The sequence below is a fragment of the Erinaceus europaeus genome, chromosome 1 (genome assembly GCF_950295315.1).
Source record: "Erinaceus europaeus chromosome 1, mEriEur2.1, whole genome shotgun sequence".
In the NCBI taxonomy this organism is placed as follows: Eukaryota; Metazoa; Chordata; class Mammalia; order Eulipotyphla; family Erinaceidae; genus Erinaceus; species Erinaceus europaeus.
The window spans coordinates 122,609,200-122,625,175 of NC_080162.1; the positions used below are offsets into that span (position 1 = coordinate 122,609,200).

At 37.6% G+C, this 15,976-nt stretch overlaps 1 protein-coding gene and 1 pseudogene across 2 annotated transcripts in view; both read left to right on the forward strand.

The window, feature by feature from the left end:
• Positions 1-15,976, forward strand: part of SNTB1 (syntrophin beta 1) — a 356,345-nt gene that overhangs the window by 134,413 nt on the left and 205,956 nt on the right. The gene's annotated exons all lie outside the window — the stretch shown is intronic.
• Positions 8,396-9,851, forward strand: LOC107522690 (inositol polyphosphate multikinase-like; annotated as a pseudogene).

Below are 15,976 nucleotides of genomic sequence, written 5' to 3' on the forward strand. Positions count from 1 at the left end.
AGGTTCTGGTCTAATATTCAAGTCCTTGATCCACTTGGAATTTACTTTTGTGTTGGTGAAATATACTGGTTCAGTTTCATTCTTCTGCATGTTTCAACCCATTTTTTCCAACACCGTTTGTTGAAGAGACTCTGCTTTCCCTATTTAATAGTCTAGGCACCTTTGTCAAAGATTAGATGTCTGTACGTTTGGGGGCTTACTTCTGGGCTCTCAGTTCTATTCCACTTTTCATTGTGTCTATTCATGTTCCAGTACCAAGCAGTTTTGATTACAGTGACTCTATAATACAGTTTCAGATCTGGGAGTGTGATGGTTCCAGTTCTCTTCTTTATTCTCAAGATTCTTTTGGCAATTCTATATCTTTTCTGGTTCCAGATAAACATTTGTAGCATTTGTTCTATTTTCCTAAAAAATGTGTGGCATAGCATTAAATTTGTATATGTCTCTGGGTAGTATATTCATTTTGATGATGTTAATTCTTTCAACCCATGAACATGGATTATCTTTCCACTTTTTTTGTGTCTTTTTCAAATTCCTTAAGTAGTGACTCATAATTTTCAGTACACTATTCTTTCACTTCTTTGGCTAGGTTTGTTCCTAGGTATTTTATTGTTTTTGTTGCTATAGTAAAAGGAATTGATTTCTGGATTTCTTCTTCTTCTAACTTAGTGTTTGCATAGAGGAATGCCACTGACTTTTGTATGTTAATTTTGTAGCCTGACACCTTACTGTATTGCTTGAGGATTTCCAAAAGATAATTGCTGGATTCCATAGGTTTATCTATGTATACTATCATGTCATCTGCAAATAGGGAGAGTTTGACTTCTCTTCCAGTCTGTATCCCTTTAATTCCATGCTCCTGTGTGATTGCTATGACAAGAACTTCCAACAGTACATTGAATAGTAATGGTGATAGTGGGCAGCCCTGTCTAATACCTGATCTGAGGGGAAATGCTTCCAGTTTTTCACCACTGAGTATGATGTTGGCTGTAGGTTTGCTATATATAGACTCCACTATCTTCAGGAATTTTCCATTTATTCCTATTTTTGTAGTGTTTTGATCATAAAGCGATGTTGTATTTTGTTAAAGACTTTCTCTGCATCTATTGATATGACCGTGTAGTTTTTGGTCTTGCTTTTACTGATGTGATGGATCACGTTGATTGATTTATGCATTTTAAACCAACCTTGCATGCCTAGGATATACCCCACTTGGTCATGATGAACAGTCTTTTTAATATACCGCTGTATCTGGTTGGCTAGAATTTTGTTGAGTATTTTAGCATCTATGTTCATCAGAGATATTGGTCTGTAGTTATCTTTTTTAGCTGTGTCCCTGTCTGCTTTTTTGTATCAGAGTAATGTTGGCTTCATAGAGAAGCTGGAAAGGAGTATTGCAGTGTCTTCAATCTTCTGGAAGACTTTTTTTAAAGTAGAGATGTTAGTTCTTCTTCTTTGAAGGTTTTGTAGAATTCATTTGTAAAACCATCTTGTCCAGGACTTTTATTTTTAAGACGGTTTTTGATAACTGTTTCAATTTCATTAGCTGTTATGGACCTGGTCATATTATCTAGTTCCTTTTTATTTAATTTTGGAAGGTTGTATGTATCTAGGAAATTGTCTATTTCTCCCAGGTTCTCTAGTATGGTGGTCTAGAGTTGTGCATGTAAGCCTTGCATGATCTGTTGAATTTCTTCAGTGTCTGTGGTGATATCAACTCTTTCATTTATGATCCGATTTGTTTGGGTCTTCTTTTTTTGTTTTGTGAGTCTGGCTAAAGGTTTGTAGATCTTTTTCACTCTTTTGAAGAACCAGCATTTGCTTTCATTAATCTTTTCTATGGTTTTCTTATTTTCAATGTTATTTATTTCTGCCCTAACTCTAGTTATTTCTGTCTTTCTGATTGCATTAGGGTTCCTTTGTTCTTCTTCTTCTAGGTCTTTAAGATGTGCAATCAGGTTGTTTCTTTGTGATTTTTCTTGTTTCCTAATGTGTGCTTGTATGGCTATGAACTTCCCTCTCAGTATTGTCTTAGCAATGTCACAAATATTTTGATAGCTTGTGTATTCATTTTCATTGAACTCTTGAAATATTTTGATTTCTTCCTTTATTTCTTCTTTGGCCCAGTAGTTGTTAAGTAGTGTACTGTGGAGCTTCCACATTTTGGGACTATAATCTTTTGTTGATTGTTAAGTGTCAGTTTAAATCCACTGTGGTCTGAGAAGATACTTGGGATAATTTCAGTGCTCTTGAATTTGCTGACACTGTCTTTGTAGCCTAACACATGGTCTGTCCTTGAAAATGACCCATGTGGACTTGAGTAGAATGTGTATTCCAGTTTCTAGGGGTTAACGATTTTGAAAATGTCCAGTTGTTCTAGTTTATCTATCTCCTCATTTAGCTCCTTCATTTCTTTATTGATTTTTCTGCCTGGATGATCTGTCAAGTTGAGAGATTTGGGATGTTGAAGTCCCCTACTATTACTGTGTTTCTGTTAATATATTGCTGTAGCTCTTTCAGTAGATGTTTGATGTATTTAGATGGCTTCTCATTGGGTGAATAAATGTTAATAATTGTTAAGTCCTCTTGATTGACTGATCCTCTGAGCATTAAGTAATGTCCATCCCTGTCTTTTAAGTTTTTTTTATTTTAAAGTCTATTGTGTCAGATATGAGAATAGCTGTTTTGCCCTTTTTTTGTAGGCCATTGGTTTTTGTGATAATTTTCTATCCTTTCACTTTGAGTCTGTGTTTGTCTTATTGAGTTAGGTGGGTTTCCTGTAGACAGCATATTGTTGGGTTGTGTTTTCTGATCTATCTTCCTACTCTGTCTTCAGCCTCATTTATTCTATTCTCTCTCCCCTCTACTGTTTTCTGGAGTTCATCTGTTTTGTTACCCTGTTCTGATACTGTTTTAGCTTCTTCAGCTAATTGTGTTCTTAGCTCAGCAATTTCAGCTTTCAGCTCTCTAATAACCTTGAGTTAATTAGTGTTTTCTTCCAGAGTCTCATTGTTGGTTCTGTGTTTCTGATGACAGTTCTTTCAAACTCTTTACTCATTCCTGTGACTATTTCCTTAACAAGAGTTTGGATGTTGACCTCGCTATTTTGTGCTTCACCCTTTGGGGAGCTTTTAGCTGGACTCTTGTCCTGGTTCATTTCTCCAATATTTCTTCTTGTTGGTTTAACCATTCTATATAGTATGTTATGAGGTCCCTCTCTCAGTACTTTTCAAATTACTGGTCACTCTTGCCTGGATTGACTGTGTCTAAGTATGGTACTTAAGGAGTTCACAGTTGTGGAAATTAACAGTTGTTTCAATATTATTTTAATCCCTGAGTTGGAGCACAGAGGCTGTTAAAAGCCTCTTTTGTTTTTTTTCCTCCCTGTAGGCTATGGGAGCCTAAAGGGCTTTTAAACTATAAGTAGGCTTCTTAGTTGAATCACTCACTTTTGAAGAAGAGAAAAAGCCGGGTTGGGAGAGATAGCACAGTAGTTATGCAAAGAGGCTCTCGTACCCCAAGGATCCAAAGCTCCAGGCTCAATTCAGCTTCTCTGCTTAGCTGGGCAGCATTGCTGGGCCCTGTGAGTTTCTATGATAGCATTCTATTATTATTATTATTATTTTACCTGAGCACTGCTCAGCTCTGGCTTATGGTGGTGCAGGGGACTGAACCTGGGACTTTGGAGCCTCAGGCATGAGAGTCTCTTTGCATAACCATTATGCTATCTACCCCTGCACCCTGTGAGTTTCTAAACAATCCTGTTTATTGTCTGTAGGTTCTGAGGCAAATATTCACCATGTTCTCATCAGGAGAACAATGTGGAAAGGCTCCCACTATACAGCGCCACTGCTAGGCCACCGAGGTGTAACTCTTCTCCTAAGTTTCCTGTCAGTTCTGTTCCCAGAAGTCAGCACAGGGACTCCACCCTGCTGCTCCAGCCTCTGAGGGCAGTTGCAATGGAGACTCACAGTTGCATTTGGTGAGTCTTAAGGGAGTCCTGTTCTCCCTTCAGTAGGCTTTTTTTGTTGGTAATGCAGACTGGAGGTGGTGCCTCAACTGGTAAACTGCTGGACTGTTACCAGTTTCTCAGTCTTTCTTTAGGCTCCTCCCTGTCTACGAACCACACATGCTTGCACTCACTGGTGGTTTGGTGCGTTCCTGAAGTCGTTCTTGTCTTGCCTTGTTGCAGTCCTCCTCATAACTTCTTAGATGTTTCCAGTAGCTCTATAGTGATGTCTTCCCAGTTCACCTATCCCCCCACTTTCTTTTTATTTTATTTATCTTTTGTTTTGTATTTTTTATATTTATTATTTTCTCTTTTGTTGCCCTTGTTTTTTTTTAATTGTTGTTGTAGTTATTGTTGTTGTTGTTGATGTCGTCGTTGTTAGATAGGACAGAGAGAAATGGAGAAGGAGGGGAAGACAGAGATGGCGAGAGAAAGATAGACACCTGCAGACCTGCTTCACTGCCTGTGAAGTGACTCGCCTGTAGGTGGGGAGCCAGGGGCTCAAACCAGGATCCTCCCACTGGTCCTTGCACTTTGTGCCATGTGTGCTTAAACCGCTGTGCTATCCCACCTGACACCCTTATTTTGTATTTTTTACTGGAGCACTGCTTATAGTTGTGCAGGGAATTAAACCTGGGACTATGGAGTCTCAAGCCTGAGTCTCTTTGCATAACCATTATCCTGTCTCCCCGCCCCCCCCACTCCCTAGTCTCTTTGCTTCCCACCCCAACTCCAGGCATGCCACATATGAGTCTCTTTGCAAAGCCATTATACTGTCTCCCCCCAACCCCCAGTATGCCATTTTCTACCTCCCAAGTGCTTGCTTTTCCTTTTCCTTTACCTCCCAGGAGCAGTGAGTAGCTAGAGGATGTGTCTGAACCAGGCCTTCTGCCAATATTTTCAGAATCTTGGGTGAGAGGATAATTGGAGGTCTGTATACTACAGGTCTAAGTAGTCTAACATGATTAGAGTTACAAACTTTAAGTAAAATATGTTCAACCACATCCTATGTGGGGTCATATTTAGAAGTCTTTCTTACCTGAAGTTCTTCTCCAGAAGCTAGTGGAGGGAAGACTGGTGAGAGACCAGTGTGGGGAGGAGAAAATGGTTTGACCTGAAGCGCCTACACTTTGCTTCCCACCCCAACTCCAGGCATGCCACATATGTGGACACTTCACCCCATGCAGGTGCTGTCCACATCCTGCCCCTGCAGACTTGTGTCCTATTTGTCCCTCTTGAGCCTCAAAGTGGCATCCTATGCCCACGTGCTCTGGGGCTCAAGTTGTGGCCACTTAATTAAGAAATTCAGGGCTTTGTAGGGAAACACGGATCAAATTATGCGTATTCCCTCACTTGAAGGACCACACGGAGTGCTGTGAGTTTAGAAGGATCAGAGCTAATCCTTCTAAAAGTAGAGCACAGGGCAAGAGAGAGTCTCTTACATAGTCCAAAGGGCAGGACTGCACAAGGCTGATAGGTGGACACATCGATCACCTCTTTTCTTCCATCTGAGTCAGTCCCAGTCATCACTGAAGTGCTCTGTTTCTTGAGCCACTTGGGAAAAGAGTGCTGGATTAGCTTCACAGGCGGGAGACAGGGATGATCAGGGACTCATGGCTGAGCTGAGAACGCAGTTCAATCTTTATTCACAAGCGGGGATGCAGTCTTACAGCCTAATCACAACACACATCTGTCCTGCCTCTCTCCTGAGGTGCAAGAGTCAGGAACAAAGGAAATATGTATGATAAGGGGCAGGGAGAAGGAAAAAGCGCTAACCATCGAGGACTAAACCAAATGTCCCGGAGGCAGGGGGGGAAGACCAAACCAATGTCCCAGAGGCAGGGGGGTGCCCACCCAACAGTGGACATGCAAACAGAACACATCGCAAGCAACACAAGTGAACACAATGTGATGATAAAAACAGAAGGTCTCACAAGCAGAATCCAGAAGCATACCAACAATAGAGGGCTCTATTTTCTCTTTAATTTTGATTTCTCTAAACATTTCTTTAAGACCATCTCTCTAAATGGATGGTGATTGACTAAACAGCTCCTGATCCCAGCCCTGTCTTTATTCTACAGGGTACAACAGAAAGTCTATCTTGATCTCTGTGGCAGCCATCCACCCTGTACATCACTTGTAGCTATTTTGACAAAGATGAGAGTGATTTCTCTGACCCTATAGAGAGATCTGTGAGGATCCATCTTGTAAACTCCACCTTTTGCATGTTAAAGAACAGAAAACTCAGTGTTTCAGAACTCTCCCATTATTTGTTGGCTGAGAATCTCTATCAGGAAAACACAGAGTAGAGAGAAAATCTGTCATGCAAAGTTGGAACAGAAACACAGCTGGTGATAGGAGTTTTCAAATTCTCTAAGACACTGGAGTCATGCAAACATTTTTTTTAACTTCATTTGCTTTCTGCAAGGTCTTAGTATCTTAGTATTCAACTTGTAGAGAGGGAGTGCTATCTTAATATAGAATGGGCCCATTTGAGAGGGTTTCAGTGGGCTGCATCTTAGACTCTGTTATAGAAGGTGGTATTTCATATCATCTGGGAAGAACTGAAGGGAACATTAAACTGCATTTCCATTATCAGTTAGGTCCTTAGTGGCATCTGAGGATCAGAATCAGAGCATTCTAATCAGTCTGCCTAATGTTTTCCTGAGAGCCTCCTATATCCCTATGCTTAGTGTGCACTGGAAACCTGAACTACATTTATATGGAAAAAGGTGATCTAAAGAATGAATGAAGGAGACAACTGGTGGCACACCTGATTGAGCACACATGTTACAATGCTTAATGACCCAAGTTCAAGCCCCCTGATGTCCACCTGCAAAGGGGAAAGCTTCACAAGCAGTGAAGCATGACTGCAGATGTCTCTCTGTCTCTCTTCTTCTTTATCTTTCACCTTCCCTTTCAAAATCTCTTTGTCTCTTTCAAATAAATAAATACATATGTAAATAAAATATCTTTAAAAGGAGTGAATGAATGACGAATCATGAATCACTTCTGAAAATTGTTAAGGATTTCTGCAGAGAAGACTGACTCCCATGGCTACAATATTAAAAATCCTTAAAAACTTCCCTGAGGAGATCAGTAAAGAAATTGATATTCAGAGAATCTCAAGTTCAAGTTCTCATGGTCTTGACTCCTGTGTGAGTTACTTTGCAGTCCCAATGTTACTTCACAGAATTGGAAAAATCTTATATCCAAAGCTATATAATGAAATTTCAGATTTTAGGTTGAAGAAAAGGTCAAGAATACCTTATGTGAAATATAATGCTCAGGCCTTCTCCTGGGTACTACCAATTCCTTTAAGGAGCCTCAGATGAGACAGAAACTCATTGCTTTATGCTGTGGAGATTTCTGATTGTTCAAAGTTCTTCTTATTATCTATCAAAATCCAAAGTATCAGCAGTTCAGAAACTGGGATTTATATTGTAACCTCCAGTATCCTCTTCATAGGAGGGAGGACAGACATTGGGATGGTCGGATGCTAGAATAGTTGGTAAACTACAAGTCTTGGTCTTTACAAAAATAAAATGGATTGTCTACAATGTCGGCTAAGGAATCGGCTTTGTTCTATGTAAATGTGTGGAAGAAACATAACTTTAAAAAAACTTTTATTTATAAAAAAGAAGCACTGACAAAAAACCATAGGATAAGAGAGATACAACTCCACACAACTCCCACCACCAGAGCTCCATATTCCATCTCCTCCCCTGATAGCATTCCTATTCTTTAGCCCTCTTAGAGTATGGACCCAGGGTTATTATAGGATGCAGAAGGTGGAAGGTCTGGCTTCTGTAATTGCTTCCCTGCTGAACATGGGCATTGACAAGTTGATCCATACTCCCATCCTGTCTCTCTCTTTCCCTAGTGGGGCAAGGCTCTGGGCAATCCAGGCTCCTGGACACACCTGTGAGGTCATCTGCCCAGGGAAGTCAGGTTGGCATCATGGTAGCATCTGGAACCTGGTGGCTGAAAAAAGAGTTAACATATAAAGCCAAACAAATTGTTGACTAACCATGAACCTAAAGGCTGGAATATTGCAGATGAAGGTTTGGGGTCTCCGTTTTGGAAAAAAGCTAGTAGGACCATTTTAGTTATATTCCATAGGGCCAATGACTATAATAGTTTTTTCCTGATTCTGACATCTGATATGCAGGTGGACCCAAGTTATTGTCATGGGGAGACGATGTCATGGCTGAAAAAAAAAAAAGGGCTAGAAAGCTGGATCAGGGAAGAGAATAGCTCCCAAATATGGAAAAGGTGTATAAATATTGAAACATAACATTTTATGTGTGTAGCTTACACAGGTATATAAAAATGTAAGGTGACTAGTATGTGAAAATATTTTGAAATTTTCAGAAAATTATAGAATTATACAGAGTATACTCTTTATCCTCAGGTAATCAGTTGATGGTAGATATGCTTGAGATAAGGAAATTCATTCCTTTATCCATTTATTCAACTATGCATACATTCATAAAGTTGGTCATCATTTATGAGCTCAGCAAAACAAACAATCAAACAGAAACACAAAAGAACAATGAAGACTTGAGTTTACTTTCTCCCAAGAGAGCCCAAAATCTAGCTGGGGAGCAGTAATTTAAGCCATTAATTTTGACTCACCAAGAAAAGGATTCCCAGGGTTCTGCAAGGACTGAAGAATTGCTCCTGAATTAGATTAGAATGATTTATACCTTAAACTGGAAGATGTGACCCACAGATTCCATAAACCCTGTATAATGGATGTAAAAATAGGGCGAAAAAGCTATGATCCTTTTGCCTCATCTGAGAAGATCAAGCAACAGGTCAGCAAGTACCCATTAATGGAAGAGACTGGGTTCTTGGTGCCTGGCATGAGGGTCTACCGTGTTCATTCTGATGACTACAAGACGAAAAACCAGCACCACGGAAGAAGCTTAACAAGAGAAACGCTGAAGGACGGAGTCGCCAAGTTTTTCCATGATGGGTTCTGCTTACGGAAGGATGCCATTGCTGCCAGTATTCAGAAAATCAAGAGCATCCTGCAGTGGTTTGAAAGCCAGCAGCAGCTAAATTTTTATGCAAGTTCATTACTGTTTGTTTATGAAGGTTCATCTCAACCAACTACTACAAAATCAAACGACAGAACTTTAGCAGAGAAGTTTCTGGGCAAAGGACAACTAACTGTCAGACACAGATGTACTAGAATATAATAACAACTTTCATATGTTAAGCTCTCCAGCCAATAAAAATAAAGACTCCGGTAGGCAAAAGCTTGTCCAAGATGTATGCCCGTCACAGAAAAATGTACTCAAAAAAGCATCACAGCCAGACGTCCTTGAAAGTTGAGAATACAGAGCAGGACAATGGGTGGGAAAGCATGTCACAGGAACATTTAAACGGAAATGTCATTTCCCAACTGGAAAAAGTTCTCTGCCATCTTCCAACTGGTTGCCAAGAGATTGCAGAAGTCGAAGTGAGGATGATTGATTTTGCTCATGTCATCCCGAGCAGCACGACGGACAAGGGATATGTTTATGGACTGAAGCATCTGATCACTGTATTGCAGAGTATTTTAGACAGTTGACTCCTTGACTGCAGTATTTGGAACGGGTAGGGCAATCATAGAGTTGAGCGACAGTTAAAACTTCTGAACTTGTAATGCTATGTAAGAAGTTTGTATTGTCTCTCTCTAATTTATTTGTCTTTATACTTTTTGGTAGAAGGGTTCACTTTTTTATAACCTTACGCAAGAAAACTAATTATTTGTTCATTAGAAAACTGTGAAGAATCCAGAAACCTAGGAAGGCCAAGCAGGGAATGTGGTGGTACCATGTTTAACCATCTATTTGGCTCAAGTAAAATGCAAACAGTTACTCAGCCATGAAGAATTTAGCTCTCTAGAGCGGTTACTTTATCACGAAACTTCTATCCACTCAGTTTTGACAATGAGCCCTAACTAAACTCATTACATTATTAAATATCCTCTCAGAAATTCTGAAAGCACAGATTGATGTCCTTACTTATCACTATGTGTGGAAGTTATTAAAACTGGAGAAATTCTGCTTCAGAAGTAAGTACTGCTTAGGCTTTACAGCGAACATTTAGACCAGCATATTAAAAAGGTACTTCTTAGTGGGAAATGATCTGGAATTACTGCATTCAAAAAAGAAGATTTCCCTTTATTTTTCTCCTGTTTTTGCATAGTTCAAAACATCAAACTTCATGATAAAGAGAATTGACACAGGTAACAACAACAACAACAGCAGCAACAGAAGTCTTAAAATTCTGGGCACTAATCATTCCTGCCTGGGGTTAGGAGAAAAGTTAGCTTCAAGTGTCCCATTATTTTTCTTTAATTTTTTTAAATTCATGGGATATATAGAGAAAAGTCTTACAGATACATACATCTCTTCTTACTGAAACTTCAGGAAGATAATTGAAGTTTTGTCTCATCTCCTTTAAAACAATATTTGAGATTTCCTTTAAAATTATATTTATATATACTCATTTACATAAACAGTATAACTATAAATTGCTAAAAAATGCTTCTCATAATGCTAGCAAGAGATGGACAACATCTATCTTTGTATTATCAGAAGTACTCTGTAGATTAGAACATCCTAAATAGATTTTGATGATTATCCAAAGCTATACTTTTACTTTCAAACAGTCTTATATTCAAGAGAGAAATTATAGTTTAAGTTCATGAGGGAGCGGTCTTATTTTTGGAAAAACTAGTTTCCTAAGTGTTTAACATCTTCTACCTTTTTTGAAAATTATTATTGAATAGGTGGAGTATGTATGTATTTACTGTGTTCTTTTTGACTCATTAGAATACTAATGAATACTAAACAATTTTTCTGTGTTTCTGGGGAATGTTTTATTAGAGTTAAGTCCTCACAGCATGCCCCAATAAATTAAACTTTCGAATCCAGGGAAAGTATTTATTTTGCCTTTCTAACCCTAGAGAATTTAGCAAACAGCTTAACACAGAGAGAGATACTAAATGCTGTCTACATTCTGTGCTTACTAAATCTAACAGACCTGAACAGCTAAAATTAAAATGCCTCTTGCTATGGCAACAATTCATTTATTTATTTATTTTTAGTGAGTTAGTGTATATATTTTCCATTGAAAAATTAGACTCTACTAAGTTGGTAGCAGCTGCAAATTTTTTATTTTGGGATGGATTTAAAGTGAGAATTAATGGTTATCTTTTAGTTAATGGTTATCTTTTACTCTTTCTTTGCCTGAATTACAGATGTATGTTGTTGTTGTTATTTGTATAGCGGTTCTATAATAAAAGTCGAGCTTAGGTAATTAAACACTATTTTGGATCTTAAGATGAGGTGTTTTTTTTGGGGGGAGGGGTATGGACATTATATTTAATGAAAGTATTATCTGATTTTATTTTTTGCACACTTTAGCTCAATAGAGTAATCCGTTCCAGATTTTGTTTACCCATATTTGGAAACATAGTTTTGTAAACTCAGAGTCTTAAAACTTTTTGATGTACTATATCATACTTTGTTTCAATAAAACAAGAAGTTCTTTTGTTGTTGTTTTTCTGGGAAGGGATTAACATTTAATTTTGTTTGTTTACATTTTTTTTATCACTGTTATCTAGTCAACCCGTTTCATGTTACATGTGACTATTGTACTACTTACATTATGCTATCCCTTACATTATGCTGATAATTACCACTTTGGAAGTGTGTGATCACTCCCCATCAAGCATACTTAAACATGTAAATGTTTACATAATAAGCATGATCCAAGTCTGGGCTAAAGGAATTAGCATAGTGGCACCCCTTCCTCCCAGGAAAACATAAGTTTCGATTTAATGTATTTCTTAGGAATGCACAAATAAAAAAGGAAATTGTGGATAGTGAATAGCACACTTTTCAATAAAAAAAATTGTTAATAGTTTTATAATGGAGTGTTTACATGAATTGATATTTTAATACAGATGGAAGTTGCATAGATTCAAATAAATTAAACATTGATGACGAATGCTAAATATTTTATCTAAATAGTTTTTCAAGAAACAGTTGTGAAAATATCCATAGTAAAATGATTCTAACATGAAGCTTGTATGCACTGTTTTATGTGTTTGGATAGACTGTACTTAACTCTACACTAAAATTTGTTATTGTGGGACTTCAGATTATGCTGAACAAAAGAGAACTTTCCCCCCCCCTGAATTTTGACTTGAGTATATTCTCTGTTTTATGATCTCCAAAATGATCTCTATTTCTCCTCTACAACACCTGTCAATTTAAAAAAGAAAACAACAAAAAAACATTTTTTTAACCAGAGCACTGCTCAGCTCTGGCTGATGGTGGTGCCGGGGACTGAAGCTGGGACTTTGGAGCCTCAGGCATGAGAGTCTCTTTGCAAAACTATTATGCTTCCTACCACCTACCCCACCTGTCAGATTTCTACCATAACTTTAAGACCAGGAATTAATTTCAGAAATATATATTAAGTTGCAATTTTATTGTTTCACACACCTTGGAAACAGTTGTTTCTAGGACTTAGAATATTGTGAAAGGAGTGAGATAAAAGAAAATGGTAGCATGTTGAAATAATTTTACTTGTGGAATTAGAGGGTCTGTCCACTATTTTAAGTCTTGTTAACAGTTTAGTAGCATTTTCTCTGAACAGTTTTGATGCTTTAAAACTTGATTTGCTTTTAAAATTGTTTACAGTGCTTCCTAATAATCTTCCTTATCATGCCTTTAACCTTGATTTGATATATCACAGGCCTCGTTTATAATATCACATCCTAAATGCTTTCATAGCCTGTTAGATAGCAACTTATTTATTAAGAACTGCCGGTTTGGTTATGTAAAGAAGTTAAAAGAACATCTTAACTAATGTGAGACAATGAGTAGAGTTACCTTTGGAGGCCAGGCTTCCTAGCTTATTAATAATACTCACTGAAGGTCTGCCATGCGCCAAGCATTTGAGGCTCCCGGCTAGGCTGTTAGGAACCAGTTAGACAAAGTTCTCACCAGGCTCAGCATCCTGTCTAGGTGGAGTGGGGTGGGGTGGAGGCTTACAATAAAGAGAAATACTAATTTTAAAGGAATAGTTAGCATTGGAGTTCAAGTAAAAGTAAGGTAATTAGTTGAGATGAAACAAGTCACATATACATTAGAGAACTAGTTTAAGTAACCTCTGTTGACTTTTGAGTTTTGAGTAATAACTATATTAAAAGGCCTTAATTTCCCACTTCTCTTGCTGGTACGTTTACGTAGACCATTCGTTTAGAATAGTCTCTCTCTCTCCATCTCTCTCTCTCTCTCTCTCTCTATATATATATATATATATATATATATATATATATATAACTGTGAAAACTTCCTGTATGTATTCACAAGCAAATGGCCACACATTTTTAAAATTACATTTTATGGTTTAGTAAGAATACTTAGACCTCAGTCTTCAAATTGCTAGTATTTTAAATTTAGTACAGGGTGTCTTGTTATTTAAAATGTGTAATATTTGCAAAAGGATGGCATTTCCATTTTCTGACTTAAGTTCTTGTTCTATTTTGATAGTGCTAAATAAGATGACATTGTACCCATGCACTTAAACAACTAGAATATTCATTCAAGAGTTTTTTAAATTGCTAACGTTTGTCATCATCTAGGTTAACCTGGGCCCCGTATTCACTTACAGTACATATTAACAGAGTCATTTATGAAGTGAATAGTCTTAAGTCGGACACCCCTGCATATAAATGGAAATTCTGTGCGCAATGACACTTTACTATGGGAGATTTACTGGAAGATTTTTGAAAGCATGTGAAATTGTGTTGCACCTAAGTGACAGTGCTAAATTGTACTTGAATGAATGTATTTAGTCACCGTGACTTTGGTTTAAATGTTGAGATAATGTTATTTTTGAATATATCTGTAATTTGTATTATTGATGGGGGGGTGTTCTTAAACTGCTGGGGTTATTGCCAATATGTGATCTGTTTTTACTTTACAGAATCATCTAATGTGATATACCAGTTTTTATAAGTGATATTTAGATAATTCTACTAACTGTATATTTGACAACATTAAAATGTTTTGCATTGGGAAAAAAAAAAGAAGGAATTTCCAAGATAAATTGAACATCACAGATTGATAACATTTGGTTCTCATTACCCAACTCCTTGATGAGTTAAAAAAAACCAGGCTTCTTGATTTATTTGTATTTTCATTAATTTCTCAGGTCATTTCTCCTACTCAATGCAAGAACGTTAGTATTATAAATACAGACAATACTTTTAGCCCACCTGCATGTTAACTGTTGGGCTCATGCAAAACTTAATAAAGTCATGAGCCCCTTGGAATATAACTAAAATAGACTTCCTAGCTTCTTCCAGCATGAAGACCCCAAATCTCATTTGCTATATTCTGACCTTTAGGTTCCTGATTATTAAACAATTTGTTCTGCTTTATATCTTTTTTTTTTTCTGAGTGGGACATTATCTTTTATTATGAATGTGACTCTCACCATTCTTTACTCCCATGGGGGTTATGCTTCTCTTTGGTGGAGTGTTCTTCTTGTAATTTTTCTGTTGAGAGAAAGCTCCTGAACTTTCCCCACATTACATCTCTGTAGCATTTCTTCTCTGAAGGATTTAATAGTGCCCACTTCTCTTGAGTGAATATCACAGTTACATCTTCATAGGTCACTGAGCCCCCAGAAACTACCATTTCTTCTTCTTTATCTGAATGTCCTTTCAGGCTGGAAAATGAAGGGAAATTACAGCAGTAGCTTGAGACTCTGCTTTAAATCTGGCAGCAAAACCTTTTCACTTGACAGCACTGCACTGAAGACTCCTCTCCAAGGTCCAAATCAGCAAAAGATGCGAGCAAAATGAAGAGAAAAGTGGGGAGCCCAGAAACACAAGCTCAAACACTCTGTTCTGCTTTATATCTTAATGCTTTTAAGCCACCAAGTTGCAGATGCTACTATGATGTCAACGTGAATTCCCTGGGCAGATGACCCCACCAATGTGTCCTGGAACTTCACCCCTCCAGAGCTCTGCCTTACTAGGGAAAGACAGAAACAGGCGGGGAGTATGAATCAAATTGCTAACGCCCATGTCTAATAGAGAAGCAATTGCAGAAGCCAGACCTTCCACCTTCTGCACCCCTTTGGTCCGTATTCCCAGAGGGATAAAGAATAGGAAAGCTTCCAGTGGAGGGGGTGGGATACAGAACTCTAATGATGGGAACTGTATGGAATGGCACCCCTCTTGCCCCACAATCATTCAATCATTATTAAATCACTAATAAAATAAAAAAAAATAATAATAAATTTGAAATGAAGAAAAAAGTTAAAAAAAAAAAAAGAGAACACCATCTTTCATACTTGCCATTTAAGCTTCTGATATAGGGACCCTCTGGTCTATGCCTAATAATTCTGTCTCGCTGCTTGACATCATACAAAGTCTTACATAGGAACTCAAGCAATTCCATTTAACCTTCTGGTTTCTCACACTTTTTTAGCCATCGTCTTTTGTTTATCACTCCTTTCATAGAGACACAGTTAAAGCACAAAGCCCAAGTCTATTCTTTTTGTTCTTTTACTTTTGTTCAGTCTCTCCCCTAGGTGCACCAATCATGTGACACACACTAATTTGCTGATGTTTCCTGGATTTATTATTAAGTAACTGCCAGTCTCAGTTTTTAATGGGGATAAAAAATATTTTTTAAAAAATTTAAAAATTTTGAGCATTGGATAAAAATAAATGCAAAACTCATTTAGCTGTAAGTAATTTATCTTTCATTACCAGAAATTTCTCATTTCAAGATAATATGAGCTTACCGTAAACAAATACAAATACATGCTTTGACTTTCCTACAGATAATCTAAATTTTTTTGAGATGTGAATAGGCTAAGCTGAGATTAAATGTGCGTATAAAAATAAAAACGAAAGAAGATTATTAAGAAAGAGGTTGT